The following is a 23,732-nucleotide window of genomic DNA, read 5'->3' as shown; positions in this document are numbered from 1 at the left end:
CGTACCGACCCATCTCGCTTTTAAACGTCGACCTCAAGTTGTACACGGGGATTCTCGCGTCCAGGCTGAGTCCACACCTCCCCGGTCTGGTGGAGGCGGACCAGGCTGGTTTTGTGCCCGGCAGACAGACGGTTGACAACACCAAGAGGGTGACGCATGTTCTGGAGAAGGCCTCAAGGATCTCGGGGGAGCGGATGTTGCTGTCCATTGATGCGGAGAAGGCCTTCGACAGAGTTCACTGGCCGTATCTTGAGCTGGTCCTCAAGAAATTGGGAATCGGCGATAAGTTCCGCACCATGGTATTTAACTGCTATAAGCATCCTTCAGCGTCGGTGCGGGTTAACGGGTGTAGCTCCGGTGGCTTTGCCATCGAGTGCGGCACGCGGCAGGGCTGCCCTCTTTCACCGCTCTTGTTTGCCCTCTACATGGAGCCGTTTGCTGAGTGGATTCGTACTAATCCGGATGCTGTCGGGGTCCGGATGGGCCAGTACGTCCACACCGTCAGTCTCTACGCGGATGATGTCCTGTTGACCCTGGACGACCCTAGGAGGTCGCTGCCTGCTTGCCTCCGGGAGCTGGACGCCTTTGCGGGGGTGGCCGGCTTCAAAATGAATATGAGCAAGTCGATGGCGTTAGACGTGTCCGTGGCTGCGGATACCAGGAGGGAGCTTCAGCGGCTCTTCCCCATGCAGTGGTCCTCGTCCACGGTGCCGTACCTGGGGATTCTGCTGGCGCCTACATTACCGGAGATGGTTACGGCCAATTATGCGTCCCTCAGCAGGAAGATCAAGGATGAGCTTGGCCGCTGGAACAAAGGCCTGCTGTCCTGGCTGGGGCGAATCGCGGCGGTCAAGATGACGGTGTTGCCCCAGATACTATATCTTTTCCGGGCTCTCCCGCTCCAGCCCCCGGTGGGCTGGATACGACAAATGCAGGCTGACATCTCCCGCTTTGTCTGGCAGGGCCGCAGGCCACGCATGAAGAGGGTCCTCCCCACGCTTGCTCCGGAGGCGGGGGGTCTCGGCATTCCAGACCTCCGTAAGTACTTTCAGGCGGCACAACTACGCTATCTGGTGGAGTGGAGCAGGTGGGAGTCCGACAAACATTGGCTCTTCCAAGACCAGGCAGTGGCGGGCCGCACCTTTCAAGAGGTTCCATTCCTGCGCCGCGCGCATCGCCCCCCTAATCTTTACGCTTCCTTTGTTACACGGGTCCCCCTGCGAGTGTGGGACGCGGTCTGTGAGGCCCGGGGCCTCACCACCTTCCCTTCGCCGCTCACGCCCATTGCGGGCAACCCGGACTTCTCCCCAGGGATGGAGCCGGGGGTTTTCTCCCACTGGGTGCAGGCGGGCTGCAGGGCACTCTTCCAGATCTATGGCCCGGAAGGAGTGGTTCCTTTTCAGCAACTCCGCCAGGAGTTCGGCCTGACGGAGCTGGACAGATTGCGCTACATGCAGGTTCGGCATTGGGCCCTCCAGCCCCAGGTGCGTGCCACCGCCGCCCGTCCGATTACACCGTATGAGAGGTGGTTGGCCACTCGGACCTCCGACGCTAAACTGATCACCGATCTGTACAAATACCTACAACCCCCGCCGTTTCACTATTACAACCCGGGGAGGGAGCGTTGGCACAGGGAATTGGGTAGGACACTCAGCCACAAGGAATGGGACAAAATTGCGCATCGGGCGCGGCACTCTGCATATCACACGGGCCTCACGGAGACCTTTACTAAGGTGTCCACATACTGGTACTACACCCCGGAGAGACTGTATGAAATGCATAAACACACTGACAGGGGGTGCTGGCGGAGCTGCGGGCAGGAAGGTACCCTTACACACATTCTTTGGGATTGCCCAGTGCTGACCGCCTACTGGAAGGAAGTCTTGGACGAGGTGGATAAGCACTTTGAGATAGAGCTGCCGCGACTCCCGGCGTATGTCCTGTTGGGCCTCCCCAATGACCTAATGTACCCACTGAAGTCCCGTAGGGGCAGGCAGATCGCAATCGCGCTGGGGTCTGCGGTTCAGAACATTCTAATCCACTGGCGCACAACAACCGTCCCCTCCATCACCGGTTGGCTGCATAGGCTCTGGCATGTGCTGGGGATGGAGAAGCTGTCGCTTACGGTTGCGGGGGAGATAGACCAGTTTGAAGAGCTGTGGCAACCCTTTCTAGCGCTGCTGTCCACTGAATTCCGGGAGCTCACCTGCCCGAGGTATCTTAGGCTTCTCAGGCTGACGCCGCCGGTGACCCCGGCGGACTAGTTTACATGTGAGACGGGGACCTCCCGGGGAGGGGGGGGGTGCGGGGCTTCCTGGTTAGGATTACTTTGATGCGGGACCATAGGACGGGGGGGAGGGGTGGTGGTGTTGTTTCGTTACTGGGAGGACGGGGGATGGGGGGGGGGAATGTGTTCTGTTGAGGTGTTGATGGCTTTTATTGCTTAGATTTGGGGTGTCGGATACGCGCGCGGGGATTCCACAGCTTGCATTTCTAGCTTTCATTTACTGTGTTTTTCCCCCTGACTCACCGCGCTACCTATTGCCAACCCTCTGGAGTTGCACCCTTTTTTCTTTGACTGTATTCCATGTATCCTGCCCTCCTATCCCCCTCCCCCATGGTTTGTTTTGTCTCAATAAAAACGTTTTAAACAAAAAACAAAAAAAACAAAAAAAAAAAAAAAAAAGAAGGGGTGAAAGAACAACAAAGCCCCGTTAGCAAGTAAATGATCTTTTAAAGACCTGGGAAGTACTTGGGGGTGGCTGTGTGTGTGTGCCCGGGAAGCTGTTTCGGCCCAGGCTGCCACACACGACGGGGAGGCTGAAGCCCTTTGAGCCCAATGGGCGTTGCGCACCTGGTTATTTCTACCTGTCCCTCTTGCCACTCCTCTGCTCTTCTTTTCTGTCTGAGTCAGGAGCACCTCTCCCTTCAATTTTCATACTTTCTTATATCAAATGCTTCCTCTCCCAACTCTCCCCTTCTTCCCTCTCCTAGTCTTGCCGTCATTGCCTGGTTCCTCCTACCCATGATCACTCACCCATATTCCAGTGAATTTCTCTCTCAATAAATTCTGCCAAATCTGGTCCAAATCTACCTACTACTGTCACACTTCCCTCTTCCTGGTACCCTATCCCCACTCTTCTCTTGGTCTCCGCTCTCACTTTCACTCCTCTCAGCTCTGCCAACCTCGTTCTTATTCCTCTCCATCTTCCTCCCTGCTTGTTCTGTTCTTCCCCACCCTGCTGTCTCCCCCATCCGTTCTCCCCTCCCCATGCTTGTCCTGCTACAATTCAGCACTTGTACCTCGGCCAACTTCCATGTTTCTCCCGTCTCTTGAACCCCTATCAACAAGTCTACTCTCACCACCACATTACTTCTTTTTCCAGATTCTCCTAGTAGTCTGATGGTTCTTTCTCTCCTCATCCTGGCTGATCGTAAAGATTTTTGGGGCCCTGGACAAGACATACTTTGGGGCCCTGGTGGGACCACCTTTTCTCTACCCATGTTCAGTATATTCATGCAGTGCCGGACTGGGAACCCAAAGCAGCCTGGCAATGTTGACGGGCAAGCCCCCCAACCCCCCCTGCTTTTGTTACCGGGAGCCGATATTACAGCCCCAATGCAAAAACGGCCCCAGTAACAAAAATGGCCCCCACCGCTGCAAAATCAGCCTCCACCCTTCGGGGAAACGCCCTATACCCCCTGCGGCCTGTCCAGCCCTGTATTCAAGCCCTCATGATGCCAAACAACACTGCTTTATAAAATATTCATAAACAGGGGAAAATACAACAACCGGACATCTACCAGTCAAGTAGCGCTAAACAAAGCTTGAACAAACATCATCAAAGTCATTTCTTTTTTAGATCTCCGGGGCATATCATCAAGGACCGACGATAATTATCGTTAAGCGCACTTAGCGCTAGGATAATTATCGCCTGGTAACGTGGAATTTTATCACTGAGATAGCGTGCTATTAGCAACGCTTATCTCAAAAGCGATAAAATTCCAAGCGCTAACTGCCAAATGTGAGATTATCGCTGAAATTCCAGCGATAATCTCACAAAGTTTGGCGATAGCTTGATGATAGGGCAAGGCATAATAAGCCATGATATCCACCTTACATAGGATATTATGGCTGTCAGTCTTGAAGCAGGTGTAAGGAAAGTAGCGATAACAGAGGTTATCGCTACTATGCTTGTCGCTCTGCAGGTTAGCGGGCCCATGGATAATTAGCGACATTTCTCCAGTTATGTCAGGGCAGGAACGCCCACTTTGCATCTCATTAGAGATGCAAAACTGGGCGTTCAGAAAACTGGCGCTAATGCAAGGTTTCACGTGATAGCGTGACCTTGCTGATTAGGCGATAAAATGATCGCCGCTTTTCGTCGAAAAACGGACGCAAAAGCGGCGATAATTTTTATCGCCTTGTTGATGATATGCCCCTACATTCGTTATGTCTTCCAACAATATTTTACAAGGAATTCAGCATCTAACCAGCCTGTTCATCCCGTAGGAAAGACTCAGTAAGGGTGGATGTTTAGCAGGCTAGGTGGAAAAGAGAATTTTAGGGTGAAAGCTCACATCTACCTCACCTGTATCTTTCTACCTCGCTCTCTTTCTACTTATCTCTACATCTCTATGCGCCAACTCCTTATCTCCTTCTCAATTTATATCCACCTTAATTCTCTCTTATTGCTACTTTTACTACTGCACCTTTCTGTACCTCCCTCACCCCCTAACCTCTCACTGTACCTTTCTCTGTGCCAGTCTGCACATCTCTACCTTACTAATAGCTGTCTTCTGCATACCCCCTACCTCGCTTCACTCTCTGCACTGCATGGCTCTTTACAGCTCATCCTTTAGGAGCTCTCCTCTATCTACTTAACCTCTCTCAACCTCAACTCTCTCTTCCCCTCACTTCTCTAGCTCTCCTTTCATTTTACCATGTCTCACCTCTTTCTACCTCTCTCCAATCTCTACCTCACCTTATTTATGTCTCTACCTCATATTTCTCTGACCAGACCAAATCTGTCTACCTCAACTATCTATTTACCTAATCTTTCAATTTACGTCACCATTCGTTTGCAACCTCACTTCTCCACCTCCACACTCTATTTTCACCTCTGTTCCCTCTAACATATACATTTCCCTACACTACTCTTCTCTCGCTACCTCCAACTCTGTTTTTCTTGACATACCTTTATCTCCTCTTTCATCTCTCTCTGCTTCTCTTTCTCTATTTCACCCCCTCTTCGCACTTCTCTACCTTTCATTATACAACTCTCTACCTCACCTCTCTGTCTCAACCTCAGCTGTCTTTAAAAATCTCATTTGCATTACCTTTCGTTCCCCTCCCTGCTCACATTTTCTCATTGTTTCCCACCCTGGCTCTCTACTCTCTCTCTGCAAGCTTCCCTCGCCTCCCCACCCTTCTCACCACCAGTATTCACCTCTATCTGCCTCCCAGTTCCCTTCCCTGCTCTTCTGTCTCTGCTCCCCTCTCTCCACACCTTTACTCCCCGCTTCCCTCATCTGCCCTCTCCCTCTCTGGCTGTCTCCTCCCAGCCCCCATCCCTCATCACTGGCCGTTCTCTCCCGCTGGTGCCGGTTGCCTAGCGCTGCTGCCGGGGCCATTATGAGTGAGTGCAGAGTGTTCCCGCGCTGGGCTCTCGGTTTGCTTTTAATGCTGAACTGCCAGGGGGCACCGTGACCTTTCTGCGTCTCTTGGTTACAAAGGGCTGCGACTTTGGAGGAGAGGGGGGAGGCGACACCGTGGAGCCCTCACCTTCGCTGGCCTCTTCATCTTTTTTCTGATTAAAAAGGGAGCCCTGCGTCTTCCAAAGGAGAAGAAAGACAAAATGTAATCTGGAGTTAGTAGGAGGCTGCTGGAAACGTCCTCCGCCCACCACTTCCGGCGCACCTCAAGAAACCCTGCTATCCCAGTGTTGGGAAACAAGGCGCTACGTCTTCGCAGCACCTGTTGTTATCCAGCGTTGGGGCTTCTATCTAGTCCTTTAGCTCCTGTCAGATCTCAATACAGAGGTCCATATGTAGCCGTACCATTGAACCTGTGTCCTTCCCAGTAGTATCCAGTTCTTGCTATTCCACCTCAGGGGTGAATGTACCTCTGTCCCTTCCCCATGCAGCATATTTACAAGCATCTAGCGCTGCCGCAGCGTCATTTTTTTAATGCAGCAGCAGATCAACCAGTGCTCCACACTGCTCCATATTTACAAAGTGACGCATCTAGGGTGACCAACTGGCATTGGTGCAAATTCAGGACGGTGAGTGTAAAAATTCAGGACAAAGGGTCAAAATTCAGGACACAAATTCAGGACAGGAGGTCAAAATTCAGGACAAAACTTCAGGACAATAGGTAAGTTTTACAGACACATCAAAGGAGGTCGGGCAATAGTATATAAGTAAGCCCAGCCATATCCAAACATATTCAACCATTTGCAAACTTATCCATCATGTATCCTTCCATCTATCATTTCACTCATCCATCCCTTCATCCATCCTTTCACTCATCTATCCATTATCCATCCATCCACCCTTTCACCCTATCCATCTGTACACTCATCCATCCACTCTTCTACCCATCCATCCATTCACTCATCCATCCAGCCATTTACCCTTTCACCCATCCAGCCATCCTTTCAGTTACTCATCCATCCATCCACCCAGTCACTCATCCTTCCACCCATCCACCCTTTCAGTCCTCCATCCATCCATCCTCCCTTTCTCTCTCCATCGACCCTTTCACTTAGCCATCCTTCCTTCCATCCGTCTACTCATCCACTCATGAATCCCTCCATTTAACCCTATCACTCATCCATCCTTTCTCTCATCCATTTATCCTTTCACTCCTTCACTCATCTATTCATCCTTTTGTCCATCTACCCTCCCTTTCACTCACTCATCCATCCATCCTTACATCCACCCTTTCACTCATCCGTCCATCCATTCACCCTTGCACTTATCAATTCATCAATCCATTAATCCATCCATCATTTCACTCATCCATCCACCCACTCACTCATCATCCACCTTTTCACTTATCCATCCTTTCACTTATCCATCCACCCTTTTACCCATCCAGCTACCCTTCCACCCATACATACAGCTATTTACCTTTTCTCTCATCCATCCTTCCACTCACTCATCAATCCATCCATCCTCTCTCAGTATCCATCTATTCAATCGTTCATTCATCCATTCACCCTTTCACTAATTCATCCAGCCATCCACCCATCCCTTTACTTACTCACTCGACCACCTTTTCATATTAATTTTGAGCTGAGCCTTTTTGAGAAGAGGCCCATCAAGAACTTCACCCTCGCTGCAGGAGCCATTCCAGGACTAGGACAGAAGCCACCCAGGGCGGAGACAGGATCCACCACAGGGGGGACAGGAGCCATCACAGGCGGGGGAGAGGGACAGGAGCCATCACAGGAGGGGGAACAGGATCCACCAGGGTGGGCACAGGGGTGGGCATGCAGTATTCTAGTATCATCTTGGTCTCTTCCAGGGTGGGGTAGGGCTCCTCACCCCCTCCTGGGCAAGACAACGAGACGACAGGCTCTCCTTCTAAAATGTTCGTTTTGCCATCCCCCACTGTGATGTACAGCACTTAAAGGAGATACTCCAAGAGAACTGATTTAACTGATTGTCCTCCATACTTTGTTAATCAGTGTGGGTGCGATTGTGCCATTTCTTTATTTTATTACATTATAGACTGCATGTTTGAAGAACTGAGGTTTGCTTACAATTTAGTGACAGTAATTAAGCTCTGTGAAGAGAACCACGTGCTGCCTCGGGGTAATCAGGGCCTGTTTTAGGATGTTTGGGGCCCTGGGCAGAAAGGGAATGTGTGAGGCCCCTCTTAATTGCAGAGACATGACGCATTCAGGGCTGTTTGCATCTGAATAGATGCCCCTGCTCCTGACCCTGCAACCCCTCCTCTTAGTTACCTTCAAGCTCCTTTTAACAGCTCATCAAGGGCTGAAGGTGTGAGGGGAGCCATCCCGCTGTGCCTCTTCAATGCTGCTGGTTATCTGAGCTTTGGTACTGTATAGGAGTCTACTACACCCGACCTCAACAGCATCGGAGTCAAGAAGTGAGGTGGGTGGAATCTGTGCCGGCTTTAGGGTGGTGCGACCGGTGCCCGGTTAAAATTACGGACAAATAGCGTCCGTTGAAGAATCCTTCACGGACAACGGACAGACGGCCGAAATTACGGACTGTCCGTGAAATTTACGGACGGTTGGTCACCCTAGACGCATCTGTCGAATGTGGCAATTTGTAGAGGCCTGCGTCACAGTATACCTGCGCCAGGTATAATGTATGCAGGGTAGGCGTTCCCATGTCAAAAGCCACATAGAACTGACGCACTGAAATGTACAACTTTTCAGCGCATCACTCTACGACTTGACTGCGTCAAAATTCCGATGCCTTCTCAAACCAGGCGTAAGGATTGACGAACGGCTTTTAACATGGGACTCGCCTCTGTGTTCTGATGCATTGCTGGAGTTGTACGTTGCATTAATCTTACGGCCAACTCCAGGAATGCGTCACTTTAACACCAAAAGATGCGTCAGAATTTCTGACGGATCCATGAATCCTTGCGCCATGGAGCACTGTATTGTATATACAGCCATCCATGGTGTTATAAGGGCATCTGCGGCAGGCACAAGAAATCAGACGCATGGATGCCATTGGATCAGTCCTTGTAAATTTGCCCCCACTTCTTTTGCTCTTGAGGTACCGATACCTTCACAGACATCTGAGCCAATGCGCAACTTGCAGCAAATCTATGCTTCCTTTGTTACTGCGAGAAAAGGTAGACATTTTACCCCTCATAAATAGGGCAGAGTGGTGTTACTGCATGTTGTCCATGTAGGCCTGGACAAAATATAAATTGCACCCACATAGTTCACGTAATTTTGGGAATTTTGCAGTACGATTGTGAAGTGAAATTGCCAACATTACACCAGAATGTCACTTTGCTTAATTTATGCCACACTCAGCAAAAATTTACAGTGAAAGCAAAGGAACAATGGAACGCAAGTCGCTGTTCATGCTGCTTTCGTTTAAATGCGCCCTCGTGCCAAAAATTTACTGAAGAAGACATTTTGCACTAAAATATTGCGCAAAATGACAGATTTTAATTTTGTGTAATTTTGGCATAATTTCACATAATTATGTGAAAGCAGATTACACAAATTTCTCATGCCCTTCGTTTCCAAGAGCAATACCCCTTATTACGATTACATGAAGTTACCCATGGGCCATACAGCTTCCCGAAAGGACACCAGCTGCTTCAAAAAGCCAACATTTTTCGGTAAAAATGGCACCAAGAATGAGGAATTACTAGGTCAATCTGATATAGCAAATCTAAATTCCTCTGTAATCCTTCATTTATTAGCAAAGCATATAATTCAACTCATCGTGATGTATTTTGTCTGTTCGCTAGAGACATTTTACTGGCCGGTAAAGGTGACTCAAAGGAGCAGAATTACTAAATCCATCAAAGGGTCACACAAAATGACTCTCCAAGTGTAGTATTAACATATGGTATTAGCACACCTATTAATACGGCAACCAGTATTACTACTTTTCTGGTCAAAAATTCTACCTTCTCCGATCAGGAGGAATTGGTGAGTAGAAAAGAGCCCTTCTAAAAATATACAGTCAACAGCCCAGTAGTATCTGGTCTTAGATGTATTGCACCATTCTGGGCCTCCTTCTTTTAGTGACTGGCAGATGATGATGCCACCTAGTAATGGTAATACCGGCCTGTTATTACCACCTCATTTTGCTAGCAAACTCTTAATTTTGCCCTTTGTGGTCTTGGCATAATGTTTCATGGAATTAATGGAACAATAGAGGATATGACAATCTAAACAGGCTCTGCATCAATGCCAGGATCAAAGATATTGTGTGCAAGAAAATGCAAGTCTTATATAAAAGGTGTTAGGGTGGACCTTCATTTGTACTGGTGGTTGCAGTTAGCGGGCACCAACACTCGTTTTTGGGGACCGGGACTTATTTTTCACTATCTCCTTTTCCATCATCCTACACCCAGTACTTACACAGGTGAGACTGTGGGCATCATGTATATAAGGCCTGGGACAAGGAAGACTAGAACTCGGAGTAGTGAAGGTTAGCTGGTAAGGGATCATCAGCAGACTATGCCCCTGCGCAAAGGTTAGAAAGACAGCAAATGGAGAAAGAAGGACGGGGGAGAAGGATATGAAACAGTGACAAAGGGTATATTCAGGGATGAAAACAAACCTGCAAGGTTGAGACAAAAAGACAGAAAGTGTAGAGTGGTGTAAAAAAGAGGCATTAGGAGTCAAGAGAAAGCAGCCTTGATATTCAGCAACCTCATCATTCAGCAGTGCTGTGGTAGGCACATAGGAAAATATTTGCACCCCTGCACTTAGAGGGTTAAGGGGTACATTTGAATGGATGTGTAACTGGCTGTTCAGCTTATGGCCAGACAGCGGGTGGCGTTGGGGAAAGATGGAGAAGAAAGCGAGGGGAAAGAGGGAGGAATGAAGAGAAAGAAGGTGGTAGAGCAAGGGAGAATTAAGATATGTGTAAAGGTGGCCGACCCATTAGTTGTGAGGTTTGAAAAGGCAGAACTAAAAATGGTCCTGCCCCTTGCTTTTTTTCTAGTGCGAGGAAACTTCATACGCCTCTCCAGCTCACTGAGTGAAATTTGTCTTGGGGAGCCGAGGACAGGAATCGCTTTTTTAGATGTCCTTCTCTCATAGTTCGCATGCCTGTGTTACGAGGAAGAACATTCAGAGTCTTAGCTAGGACTAGGGGTAGAACCTGACTCTGCTGAGTAAATCTGTGAGAAGCGCATTCAGAGTAAGGATCACTAACCTCACCCAGAGTCACGGGCACAAGCTCATCTGAAGCCAAGGAGCAGAACTCAACCATGAGTCTGAAGCGGAACCTCACCTGAACCCACAGAACAAGACTGCACCCTGAATTGGGTCAGAAATGCAACCGATGCCAAGGAACAGAACTCAACCACAAGTCACTGCAACAACCGCTTCCAAAGACAAGGAACAGGACTCATCCCAGAGTCAGGAGAAGAACCCCATCTGAAGCCATGGAGCAGAACTCAACCCAGGGTGAGAGCAGAGCCTCATCCAAAGCCACGGAGCAGGACTCAACTCCGAGTCAGGGTCAGAACCTTATCTGAAGCCAAAAAACTGAACTCTACCAGGAGTAAAGTAGAAGAAATTCAGTATAAGCCAAGGAACAGAGCTCAAACTAGATTCAGGGGCAGTACCTCACCCAAAGCCAAGGAGTAGGACTGAACCTTGAGTCAGGGACAGAAGCTTATCTGCAGCTTGAATCACAGGAACAGAACTGCACACAGAACTAAGGGACAACACATGACACAGTCTAAGAGCAATAGAACCTGGCCTAAACCCAGAACAGGGGAGAATAACTTCTGCAGAGTCAGGGGGCAGAACCTTACCAAGAGTTAGGGAAAGAGTCTCAGGCAAAGTCAGGAGACAGAATGTTATCCCAAAACAACATCTACCAAAATCAGATAAAGAGCTGGACCCTGAGGCACAGCTTAAATCAGAATAGTGGATGTAATCTTTTTTTCCAAGGTCAGGGTGATCATTTGCATAGCAAGGGGGAAAGGGGGGCGGTTCGCCCTGGGCGCCATGAGTTTTGGGGGTGGTGGCTTCCCCCCGCTCTTGCTTGCAGCCGTCGTGGGGTGGGAAATTCAGGAGATGCCAGCACCCTCCCCCCCACTCTTAAATGGTGCGGCCGCGGGCGGTATACGTAGGTACCAAAGGTCTAGTTACGACACTGAGAGTGAGAGCCAGATCCAAGGTTCAGGGAAAAGATACTGAGCATTAGCCGAAAGAACCCACTCCAGAGTCAGACCTGACAACCTTGGGTAGAGTCTGAAACAAACCATCACATCCCTAATGAAGTTTACGTAATTCCACCCTCAATAGAGTAACAGATCTCTCCCAGACTCACAGAAAGTGATGTAAGTCAATGTGAGTAGGCAGAACCTCACCCAAAGGCATAACCTTTGTGGATTAAGAACCTTACGGAAAGTCAAAGAAATGTAACTCGAAACAAGTCAGAGGTTAAACATGTTACTCAGAATATGAGGGCAATACTGTTCACACTCATTGTCAGACCATTACCCAGAGTCATGAACAGAATTTCACATAGCAAGAGCCTGACTAGGAGGGATTGGGCAGAACATGACCCAGAGTTAGGAGAGCAGAACATCAGGAGTGTCAAGGAACAGAACTTGAATGCGAGTCCGGGAACAAATCTGACCCTGACTCTAAGTGAAGGCCAACCCTCAGTCAGGAACACCAAAAGAGCACATACATTGGACAGGCCTGACCCAGAGTCAGTAAAAAAGCAATACCCTGAGTTAGGAACAGACCCTCAATTAGAAGTAAGAGACATAACACTGCCTATGTTATTGGCAGTAAAAGAACAGAGCCAAAGTCAGAAAATGGTTCCTTATCTGTACTCAGGGGTTGATAAACTCACAAGGAGTCAGGGAGTCAGGGAAGGAACCAGGCCTAACTCCGACAGGAGAACCTGACCTAGAGACTTGAGATGGAGTTAGGGCTCACATCCAGGGAAGAAGAAGACCCCACCTGCTGTATGCGGAAAACATAACCTAGCATATTTTAAGGGGATGAGAACATCATATAGAATCAGGGAACAGAGCGTCATCCAGAGTAAGAGAAACATTCAATAAAACAGATTCAAGGAGCCATAATTCCAACCACTGGTGAAAAGGTAGGCCCATGCCCAAAGATGCATAAAAGAGCCACTGTTACATTCACGGGGACAAGCCCTGCTCCAGGTTCTTGCATTACATGGGATCCAGGGGCAGCGGTCACGTTTCCATCTCCTTAAGTAGGGAGGGAAGCCTCTTCACTAAAAACAGCTAGAGCGCTGACCAAGATGGCGTGTGCTCAGTGACCCGCTCTTACATGCGGAATACACCAGCTCACCTTGGTCAGATTAAGTGCAAGTGCAAGAATTTGGGGAGGATTAAAAACCGATTGCTTTATTTCCACAATTTTTAAAAAACTCTACAGTTTTAAAACGCTTAGCTTTCAGAGCATGCTAATTCCAAACACTACAGTTTTAAAGTGCTTCGCTTTCAGAGCGCGCTAATTAAAGTTGCGGTTGCAATACGTGCAGAGGGGTAAACTTACTGTCCCAAGTGGCAATGAGCTGATTGTCACTGTTTATTTCCCATATATTACCACGTTTTTTTTAACCTATATTCTTCGCTAGTATTGGTCATTTTTATTTTGGTACCTGGGGCTCCTTTGTGTCCCAGACCGACCCTGATTCAGGGTATGGAATCTGATGGTGAACAAGGGACAGAAATCCACCTTGATTCAGAGGGAGAGGCCCTCAACTACAGTCAGGGGACAGAGCCTGACCGAGGATCTGGAAAGGAACCTGTCCCCACAGATAGCGGACAAAACCCAAGCAAGTCTTCATGAATAGAAGAGAAACTATACCTTAAATATGGTTAAATATTTGAAAAAACATGCTCCCTTTTGCACATTGTTATAGCTTGGATGACACGAGTCCTTGTGCAAGCACAGAAAAATAATCTCTTTGCCTGCTGTTGGGGTAGCAATATACAGTAATATCAGTGTTCAGTGGGCCCTCAGGGCCTAGGGACCAGGTGCACTTTGCCTGCTTCACTGGCAGTAGCGGCTGCCTCTGAACGGGAGTGATGAGGTGGGATGAAAAAACAAAACTTACCTGCTTTGCCGCTGCATCCACCGCACGCCTTGCCTCCGACTTCTTGTCTTCTTCCTGGTTGCTGCCTGCATCGGAAGCACCCCGGCTTCCGACTGCCAGGCAGTTACGATGCTGCAGGAGCAGCGTCGTGATTGGTCTGAGAGGCCTGTTTAGCCTCTCAGGCAGTGCCTGAGGAGGTTGGGCAAGTTCTCCATGGGGCAGTGCACCACAGCCGAATGGAGAATATGCCAACTACGCATGACTGTTTGGCCAGCCCTAGAGGACCCCCCAAAGTGACATGCGCATGTAGGGAGGGAGTGCAAAGCACTGCTACTCCCTCTGCAGCGAGCCAGCCCCACCCTGCCTGGAGTCACAAAGAAAAATAAAATGATAATAACTTCTTGTTATTATCATTTTATTTTAAAGTTTTATTTTCCACTGCTCAACGAGTAGTGGGGCGATGCTCCTCCGCCTTAGTGGAGGAGTCGCCACTGCGTTTTGCAACCTTTTGAGACAAATTGTTCTTCAAAAAGTGAAAGACGCTCCTAATTCAATGGGGAAAAAACCCCAAACTATCTATTTTTCTTTCCATCTATCTATTGTCCACGGTTTCATTGGCTGTGCTGTGGGTGCTGAAACAGACAAATGCACCCTTCTTTCTGCCAGGTTTACAGTCTAGTAAATTCCTGTGCCAGGTATCAATGTACGAAGTGCCCCAGAATGATAGATAGCAAGAGTCTGGCCTGCGGCCGGGAAGGGTCTGTTCCTATTGAGCAGACATTTAATATGGTCTGTCTGTCTGAAGAATGCTCCCGCTGACAAAAAAGCCTCGGCTACACTTTCCGAGCCATGCTGGCTCAGGATGAGCACTGCTGTAATCCCCCTTGCGGCGAATCATTTAACATGGCACTGAAGATCGCGCGGGTCTGTAAGGTGCTTACCGAGCAGTAAACCCAGCGAAGAGAAAGAACAGAGCAGAGCAGGATGTGCCTCTGAGGGTTTATAGTCCAATTATGGGCTGTTGCAACAAGACTTTGTCTGAGTGACTCAGGCCCTGGAAAAAAGGCGCTTCACAAGATCACACAGAGTCAGTGGCATAAGGAAAGTTGAGGGGGCCCCCCTGCAAGGTACACGGAAGGGCCCCGCTCCAGATTTAATCCAGAGCTCTCATGCCTGAGTACTGTGCTGAGGGGGGCCCCAGCAGCCCCAGCCCCCCGCACCACGGGGGTTGCGGGGGTCTGTGTTAGGCCCCTGCACAGAGTATCCGTGAAGAGCCAGCACCCGCGGACTCTTCACTCAGGCTCCACGCAGTCCCCTTCCGTTCTGATCATCTCCGTGATAATCTCCCAAAATGGCTCCCTTGAATGCGACTTTTCCTAAAGAAACTGGTTAAGAAATGTGACTTCCTTTTCGAGTCTCCAACCAGTATGAGGGATCTGGTGAGAACCGCAACTCCGTTCGGCGCCAGGACCAGGGCTCTGGTGAAAAAAACAGCTCAATTCAGAGCCAGGTCCAGGACCTGCTCTCTGACGAAAAAAAATACTCCATTCGAAGGCAGGGCCTAGACCAGGGCTCACCGAAAAACACAACTCCATCTAATGCCAGGGCAAAGACCAGGGCTCTGATGAAAAATCGGAAACAGCATTTACAACACAGTTTGAACCACACAATACCATTACCACGCATCCATCACAACTCGTGCATAGGTACCATGCATGTCTTTACCACGCAAATTTTTACCACGAATATGCCTTTACCACACATGCCTTTACAATGAAAATGTAAGTATTTTATATATGGCATTTAGGTGGCAAGGGTATTTTTAGGGTTTAGGGCGAGTAAGGGTATTTGGGTGGCAAGGATGATTTTGGGGTTTATAGGGGTATATATATACACACACACACATAAATGCATGTGTGTATATATATATATATTCACTGAAAAAACCATAGGTTTCAGGGGCGTTATAGTTAGCTTGACTTTTCACTCATACAAAACCATTGAAATTCCCCCGTTATAGTTAGTTCAGCTAACTATAACTTGCGCGCCCGCAATGCACTGCTGATGACGTCACATATTACATCACTCATGACATGGTCAGTGACATCACTCATGACATCACTGATGACATCATCCAGTGAATGTGTGTTTTTCTGAAAATGACATATGTTTTATATATGTATATCTCAAGGTCGATGGAAGAATAAATGGGTATATAAGTGTCTAGTGAATACATGGCTTAGTGAGTAATATTTAAATATGTAAATATCTGTATCTGTCTCTCACTTTGTGTATAAGTGGCTGCATGGGTTGGTGAGTAGCTACATGAGTGTCTATATAGGTTATTAGTTGGTTTTTTGAGTATCAGTATGAGTGTCTGAGTGTCTGTATGGTTCAGTGGGGGGTATTACATAGTGCATAGGTGCATGAATGAGTGACTCACTGTTTGTATGTGTTGAAGACAGCATGTGTGCAGGACTGTATGGTTGGATGAGTGTGTGCATGGGTGTGTTAGTGAGTGAATGACTGTCTCAATAGTGTCTTTATGAGTAACTACATATGTTTTAAACTAGTATATGTGACTATTGGTGTATATAAGTGAGTATATGTGAGAGTGAGAGTTTGGAAGAGTTCCTGTATGAATAAGTATGTGTTTCTATGAGTGAATGTTTAAAAGACTAAGTATGTGTAAGTGTCTGTAGAAGTAAGTGAGGTGGTGTGTCTATAACTGTATATGCAAGTAAATGGATGTTTGATTCTTTATTAGCATGAGTGACTATGTGTGTGAGTAACTCTAAGGATGAGTGGCATTGTGTAACAGGATGTATAGGTGTATGAGTACATATGATGAGTGAGTACATGTATGAGTGACTGCATAGGACTGTTGGTGAATGAGTGGATGTGAATGTGGATCTTAGAATTACTGAATAGGTTGTTGTATTTGGTATTGGTATGTCCATTGTTTTGAAACTGTTAGTTTCTATTTTTGAATGTGTGTATCAAAGGTTATATTAAGGGGAGAGGAGGTCTGCCACTCTATCACAAGGATGATGTCATCATTGATGTCATCAGTGATGTCATTTGAGATGTCATCAGTGATGTCATGAGTGATGTCACTGACCATGTCATGAGTGATGTAATATGTGGCGTCATCAGCAGTGCATTGCGGGCGCGGGAGTTATAGTTAGCTGAACTAACTATAACAGGGGAATTTCAATGGTTTTGTACGAGTGAAAAGTCCAGCTAACTATAACGCCCCTGAAACCTATGGTTTTTTCAGTGAATTTTTAAGGTTTTTTGAATGCTAATTCCTAACTATAACGTGCCTGAAACCTATGGTTTTTTCAGTGAATTTCAAAGGTTTTTAAATGCTAATTTCTAACTATGCCTACAGAGATAGGACATGTGAAGAAAGAAGAAAAAACTCACAGAAAGAAAAAAAAGAAATGCAGAAAGAAGCAACAGAAGTCCTCAAAGACGAAGAAAAGTGCAGGAAGAAGAATAACGTGCAGAAAGAACAAACAGAAGAGCAGAAAGAAGCCTTGTTGCAAAATTATCCTGTACCCTCAACTTTTTCAGATGGATACTGGTGGTTATTGAGTCTGACTAACCTGTCCTAGAGCCAGTGCTATGGTAAAAGACACTCAGAATACAGTGAAAACACCTACATACACTAGGGAACACTATGCGTTGGGGTCCCTCTGTAATTAGCATGACCTCCTCTGTGAGCCCCTAGTATATAATAGGGCAGGGGATTAAAATTACCTCTTAAAACGTGTCACAGGGTGTGTTTGCACACGTCACCTCAGGCCCCGTCCCCTCCCTTCCTCACTGTGTAAACACGCCCTGTGGCCATTTTAAGTTGGGAGATTAAGTCCCCTTGAACCATGAGGGTCCCTAGGATCCAACTAGACCACTAGGTACCTCCAGTAAGCGCCACACAGCTGCATTGCAGAGAGATGTAAAAAGGGGCACGGCCTAGACCACCTCTCTGCAACGCAGCGCAGTGGCGCTTACTGGAAGCACCTGGTGGGCTAGTTGGCCCCCAGGGTCCCTCAGGATTGAAGGGGAATTATTTCCCCAACTTAAAACGCGCCACAGGGCGTGTTTGCACACGTTAACTCAGGCCCCGTCCCCTCCCTTCACCACTGTGTAAACACGCCCTGTGGCCATTTTTAGTTGGGAGATTAAGTTCATTTGAATCTTGAGGGTCCCTAGAGTCCAACCAGCCCACTAGGTACCTCCAGTAAGCGCCACAGAGCTGCGTTGCAGAGAGGTGTAAAAAGTGACACGGCCTGGACCACCTCTCTGCAAGCAGCTCAGTGGCGCCTACTGGAAGCACCTGGTGGACTAGTTAGCCCCCAGGGGCCCTCAGGATTGAAGGGGAATTATTTCCCCAACTTAAAACGCGCCATAGGGCGTGTTTGCACACGTCACCTCAAGCCCAGTCCCCTCCCTTCCCCACTGTGTAAACACGCCCTGTGGCCGTTTTAAGTTCGGAGATTAAGTCCCCTTGAATCCCGAGGGTCCCTAGGGGCAAAATAGCCCACTAGGAACGTCTAGTAAGCGCCATTGCAGAGAGGTGTAAAAAGGGGCACGACCTGCACCACCTCTCTGCAACGCAGAACACTGGCGCTTACTGGAAGCACCTGGTTGGCTAGTTGGCCCCCAGGGTCCCTCAGGATTGAAAGGGAATTATTTCCCCAACTTAAAATGCGCCACAGGGCGTGTTTGCACACGTCACCTCAGGCCTCATCCCCTCCCTTCACCACTGTTTAAAAGTTGAGAGATTAAGTCCCCTTGAATCCTAAGGGTCCCTAGGGTCAAACAAGCCCACTAGGTACCTCCAGTAAACATCACAGAGCTGCGTTGCATAGAGGTGTAAAAAGGGGCGTGGCCTCAAAACACCTGGCTCATACTGAAGATACCTGTTGGGCTAGTTGGCCCTCAGGGACCCTCAGTATTGAAGGGGAATTCATTCCCCAACTCACAACTTGTTTGCAGAGTGCTGCAAGGAGGGGGCGTGGCCTCCGGCGCGATGCCGGTCTTTTATTTATTTTATTTTTTTAAGAAGGAGGGCTGTGTGGCCCCCTTCTTTTTCTAATTTATTGGCCATGGGGACCCCATCCCCTAGGGCCTGCACCCTAATTTTTTTTGTTGAAAAAATTAAATTTGGAAGGGGGCCGCGCGGCCCCCCTCCCAAGGCCTTAATCGGCCCTGGGGACGCCAACCCCCGGGTCATGGTCTTTTTAAAAAAAAATTCTTTAGGAGGGGGTTGCGTTGCCCCCCTCCTCAGGCCACTTATGGCCCCAGCGACCCCGTCCCCCGGGGCCGGCCTTTATTTTTTATTATTTAAAAACAATATATGTATAGAAACACCTAGGACATGCTGGACAAACCGTATGTACCTATCACCATGATGATTTGCATGATATTCATTAAAAGGCGACTATGCATACAATGAATCCACGTGAAATATATTTACACCGCTAGTGAAGCTGTGACGTGTCGGACGCCCTACCGTGCCTAATCCCGGCGCCCCCTCCGGTGGGTACTCTCCAAGTAGACACCCTTGTTGTTTATTTATACAAACATGGGTAGCTATTGACAGGCACATTTAATACACACGCACACCAAGCCATTCAAAGGTGATTCGACAAAAATTCGACCAAACTATGCAAGAAACCCCCCTCATGGTTAATAAAACACACATCCACCGCCGGATGTGTAATACTTTTTATTTTACTCTCTGGAAAGGAGACAAACCTCACTTGAGAGTCACATCGTGCTCCTGGCTGAGCCCAATGCTGTGTTACACCCACCAGTGCCCGCCGAGTGCCACACACCTCTGTGTTATATTCCACCAGCTAGTGCGTATGCTATGACACTCTCTAGCCCATGTGCACTGTAACACCACCCGGTGAATATGTCATGCCACACTTGCCTTCGCACGGGTTATATTGCCCCATCTAATGTGCCTTCCTCGATGCCTATGTTATAACGCACAGCGCTATGCCATACATATTACAATCTGGGATCCATATATTTGTCACAGTGCATATGCAACGTTACACTACCCAGCACATATTTTATATTACAACTTTAGAGACTAGTTAGGTTACACAACACTGCCCTGTGCATATTACACTCCAAGGCGCATATCGCATAGCACGCGCTAGTGCCTGTGCTATCTCGCGCTCTCCAAGGATTCTGTCGTTTCCACAATGTATTGCATATTATATTTCACTTCCCGGTTCATCTTATATCACACTTTTTGGTGCATAGTTTATACCATATACTATATCTAGTTTTCATTTTCAATCGTGCTCTCAGGACTATGTTCTATATAACACTGCATCCACCTACCCTTTTCACGGGCATTACATTTTGCGATGGGGGGTGGAGGGTCAGGGGGTGTTTCTGCCAAAATGAGCCCGGAGTCACAGTCACAAACGTCCTCTTCTTCCTGAATAAAAGTGAGATTATGCTGCATACTTGTTCATATTTTAAGTAGTTCGCACAGACACACATTTTAAAAACAATAAAGTTCCTAATACCCACCTTCTCTGAACAGTTAGCTTGCTGCCCCATCCACCTCCTCCCTATCCTCTGTTGTCTGAATCCATGGACTAGCCTCCTCCCTCCTGCCATGCATGGTCTGAAGTGCTGCCACTGCCCTCCATTTAGCATGATGTACCAGTCCACTCCTCCTGCCCTCCATTGCCCAATTCTATGGCCCATCATTGACCTTCTGCTTAGCCTCTGTGCTTAGCTTGCTGCCCCTAGTCTCCTTCCCCCTGCTCTCCGATGTATTTGTGCATGCCCCTGCTCCATCCTTTTTGCCCACCATGTTCCATAGACCTGCCACTCCTATCTACTCTGAGTGTTCTGTTGAGCTGCCACTCCCCTCCCACCTGCCTAGCATTGTCAGCTGACTGTAACCTGTCCCTGCCACCTCCACCCTGCCTGTCTACATGCCATGCCCCTATCCCCTTCCTCCTGTCCTTCATGGTCCATTTTACTGCCACACCCTTCTGCCCTCCCTGGTCTGTTGTGCTGCAACTGCTCCTCCTGCCTGCCCCGCGCGGTCTGTTGTGAGGCCCCTTCCCCTGAACTCTCTTGTCTATGCCCAGGTCCTGACCCTCCCTTCTATCCTCCATGGTCCTTTGTGCAAGCCCCTGCACCCTCCTTCTTGCCCATCATAGCCATTGTGCTTCCACTAACCCTCCCGCTTGCCATGCATGGTCTTCTGTGCTGCCATGGCCCCTCCCACCTTCCCTATGTGGTCAGCTAGCTGCCCCTGACCCCCTCCCACCTTCCCTCCATGGTCTGTGTGTATGATATCATAGTCTCACTGTTGCTCTCCATGGTGTGTCTTGTTTCTAGTGCCCATCCTGCCTGACCTCCATGGTCATCTTGCTGCTCCTGCCCTGCCCCCTTGCCCCCAGACCTCTGTTTCCATGTGCAGACCCCTATTCCCTCCCTCCTGGCTTGTCTGTTCCATTGTAATGCCCCTGATCCGTCCCGCCTGTCCTTTATGGTTTGTTATGCTGCAGCTTTCTCTCCTGTCTGTCCATTATGGTCAGCTAGCTACCATTGCCTCTTTCCCCTCTGTTCTCTGTTGTCTATGTGCATGGTCCTGTCCCCTCCCTATTGCTTTCTATGGATTGTTGTGCTGCACTCCTGTCCCGCATATCCTGTGTGGTGTATTGTACTTCTGCAAACCCTGATGCCTGCCCTGTAGGGTCAGTTTGGTGCACCTCTCTATGTCCCTTCTGTCCTCTGTTATCCGAGTCCATGTCCCTACACCAATTCCTCCTGCCTACCATGATCCAATGTACCATACTTGCGAACATTTTGAACTTGGTAAGAGGGAGATTTTGAAAAAAAACTGGGGTATTGATTTTCCCCTTTGAGTTACATTCAAAAAGAGGAGATTGTAGACAGGAGACAGATCAAATAAAGCCCATTTGAGCTTAAAAACATTGGACGTTTCCTGGCTGAAACGGGTCTGTTGGCATGTATGGTTGTACTACCACTGCCTCTTCTTTCTGCCCACAATGGCCTATTATATTGCCACAGCCTCTCTTGCCAGTCCTGTATTGTTGGTTTGTTGCCCCTGCCCCCCTTTCCACTGCCCTCCATAGTCTGTTGTGCTGCCACTGCCCTTACTGCCTGCCCAGTGTAGTCAAATTGTTACCTCTGCACTCTCCTACCTGTCTTCAATTTTCAGAGTCCGTGCCCCTGGTCTCTGCCTCTCAACAGTATCCCAATGAACAACTAGATTGCTAACATTCTATATTTATTACAAAAGTGTGGAACGCCTGACGTCAGCTTGATGTAATCAAAACTGTAATACCTAGAGCATTTCCTTTAGAAATTACATATATGACAGGGTCTTATTTGCATCAAAATTATGGTTAGTGCTCTAAAAAACTAAAATGAGGACATATTTTCTGAGATTTCAAATAGCGACAAAGAACTTTTAAATTATTTGTAATCTTTATTTTTTTTATCCAGTTGACCACTTGATTAAATGTTGCACTTAGGGGAGAGAATGTGTTGGTACTTCCAGAGTTGCAGACTTTGCAACTGGGGAACCAGGTTGGAGTTTCTGCTTCAGCTCAACATTCTGTGATTCTCGTCAAATCACTTAATCTCCCCATGTCTACAACCAAAATTAATTTGATCTTGTGTGATGTAACCAATGCTCATGTAAAGCACTCCAATACCTGAAAAGTCTGCACTATATAAAACTGCAAATACACAACAACTAAGTGTTTTGCACACTTCTGTCATTGGGCTACATGTGGGCTACATCTGGGTGATATTTGTGCTGCATTTGGGCTCTTTTGTCTCTGGTGGCCATCTTGGGAGATTTATTTGTTATGAAGTTTCCTAATTTCCTCATTTACTGCAGTCTCCTCAGTAGGAAATGCTTTCAGTTTTTTACTTTGATTCCATCAAGAAGGTATTCAGATATGTCACACATTTGCCATAAATTCTGAATTTTAGCCCTCTAGTTGCTCATTAGATCACTGTAGTAAAGCTACTGCTCACCACGGAAATCTGCTGCTGGTATTAAAAGTGCATGTTTCAGTCTGCATATCAGAATTTTTTAATGAAATAAAAGAGAATTTGAGAAGTCACTCAAAATGTGCCCTAATTTTTCTTTCTTCAGCACTAATCATAATTTCTATGGCAAAATGAACCCCCTCATTGTGTTCCTTTTTAAATTAAATGTTTTAAGTGTTACCAGTTTATTCCAATCAAGATGCCTTCAGGTGTGCCATACTTTTGTCATAAGTAAGACAGTAAGCGCTCTAGTTGTTCTTAACAACACTCTGGGACATTCTGTCATTGGGCTATACTTGGGCTACATCTGGGTGATATTTGGGCTACATTTGGGCTCTTTTTTCTCTGGTGGCCATCTTGGGAGATTTATTTGTTATGAAGTTTCCTAATTTCCCCGTTTACTGCAGTCTCCTCAGTAGAAAATACTTTCAGTTTTTTACTTTGGTTCCATCAAGAAGGCATTCAGATGTGTCACACATTTGCCATGAATTCTGATTGTTAGCACTCTAGTTGCTCATTAGATCACTGTAGTAAAGCTACTGCTCACCAGGGAAGTCTGCTGCTGGTATTCAAAGTGCATGTTTCAGTCTGCATGTCAGAACTTTTTTATGAAATAGAAGAGGATTTGAGAAGTCAAAATGTGCCCTAATTTTTATTTCTGCAGCACTAATCATAATTTCTATGGCAAAATGAACCCCCTCATTTTGTTCCTTTGTAAATTAAATGTTTTAAGTGTTACCACTTTATTCCAATCAAGATGGCTTCAGGTGTGCCATACTTTTGTCATAAGTAAGACTGTTAGCGCTCTAGTTATTCATTAGAACACTCTGGGACATTCTGTCATTGGGCTATACTTGGGCTACATCTGGGTGATA

This window comes from Triturus cristatus, chromosome 9 (assembly GCF_964204655.1).
Source record: "Triturus cristatus chromosome 9, aTriCri1.1, whole genome shotgun sequence".
NCBI classification, from domain to species: domain Eukaryota; kingdom Metazoa; phylum Chordata; class Amphibia; order Caudata; family Salamandridae; genus Triturus; species Triturus cristatus.
The sequence above is the reverse complement of the archived record's forward strand: the minus strand, read 5'-3'. Positions refer to the sequence as shown.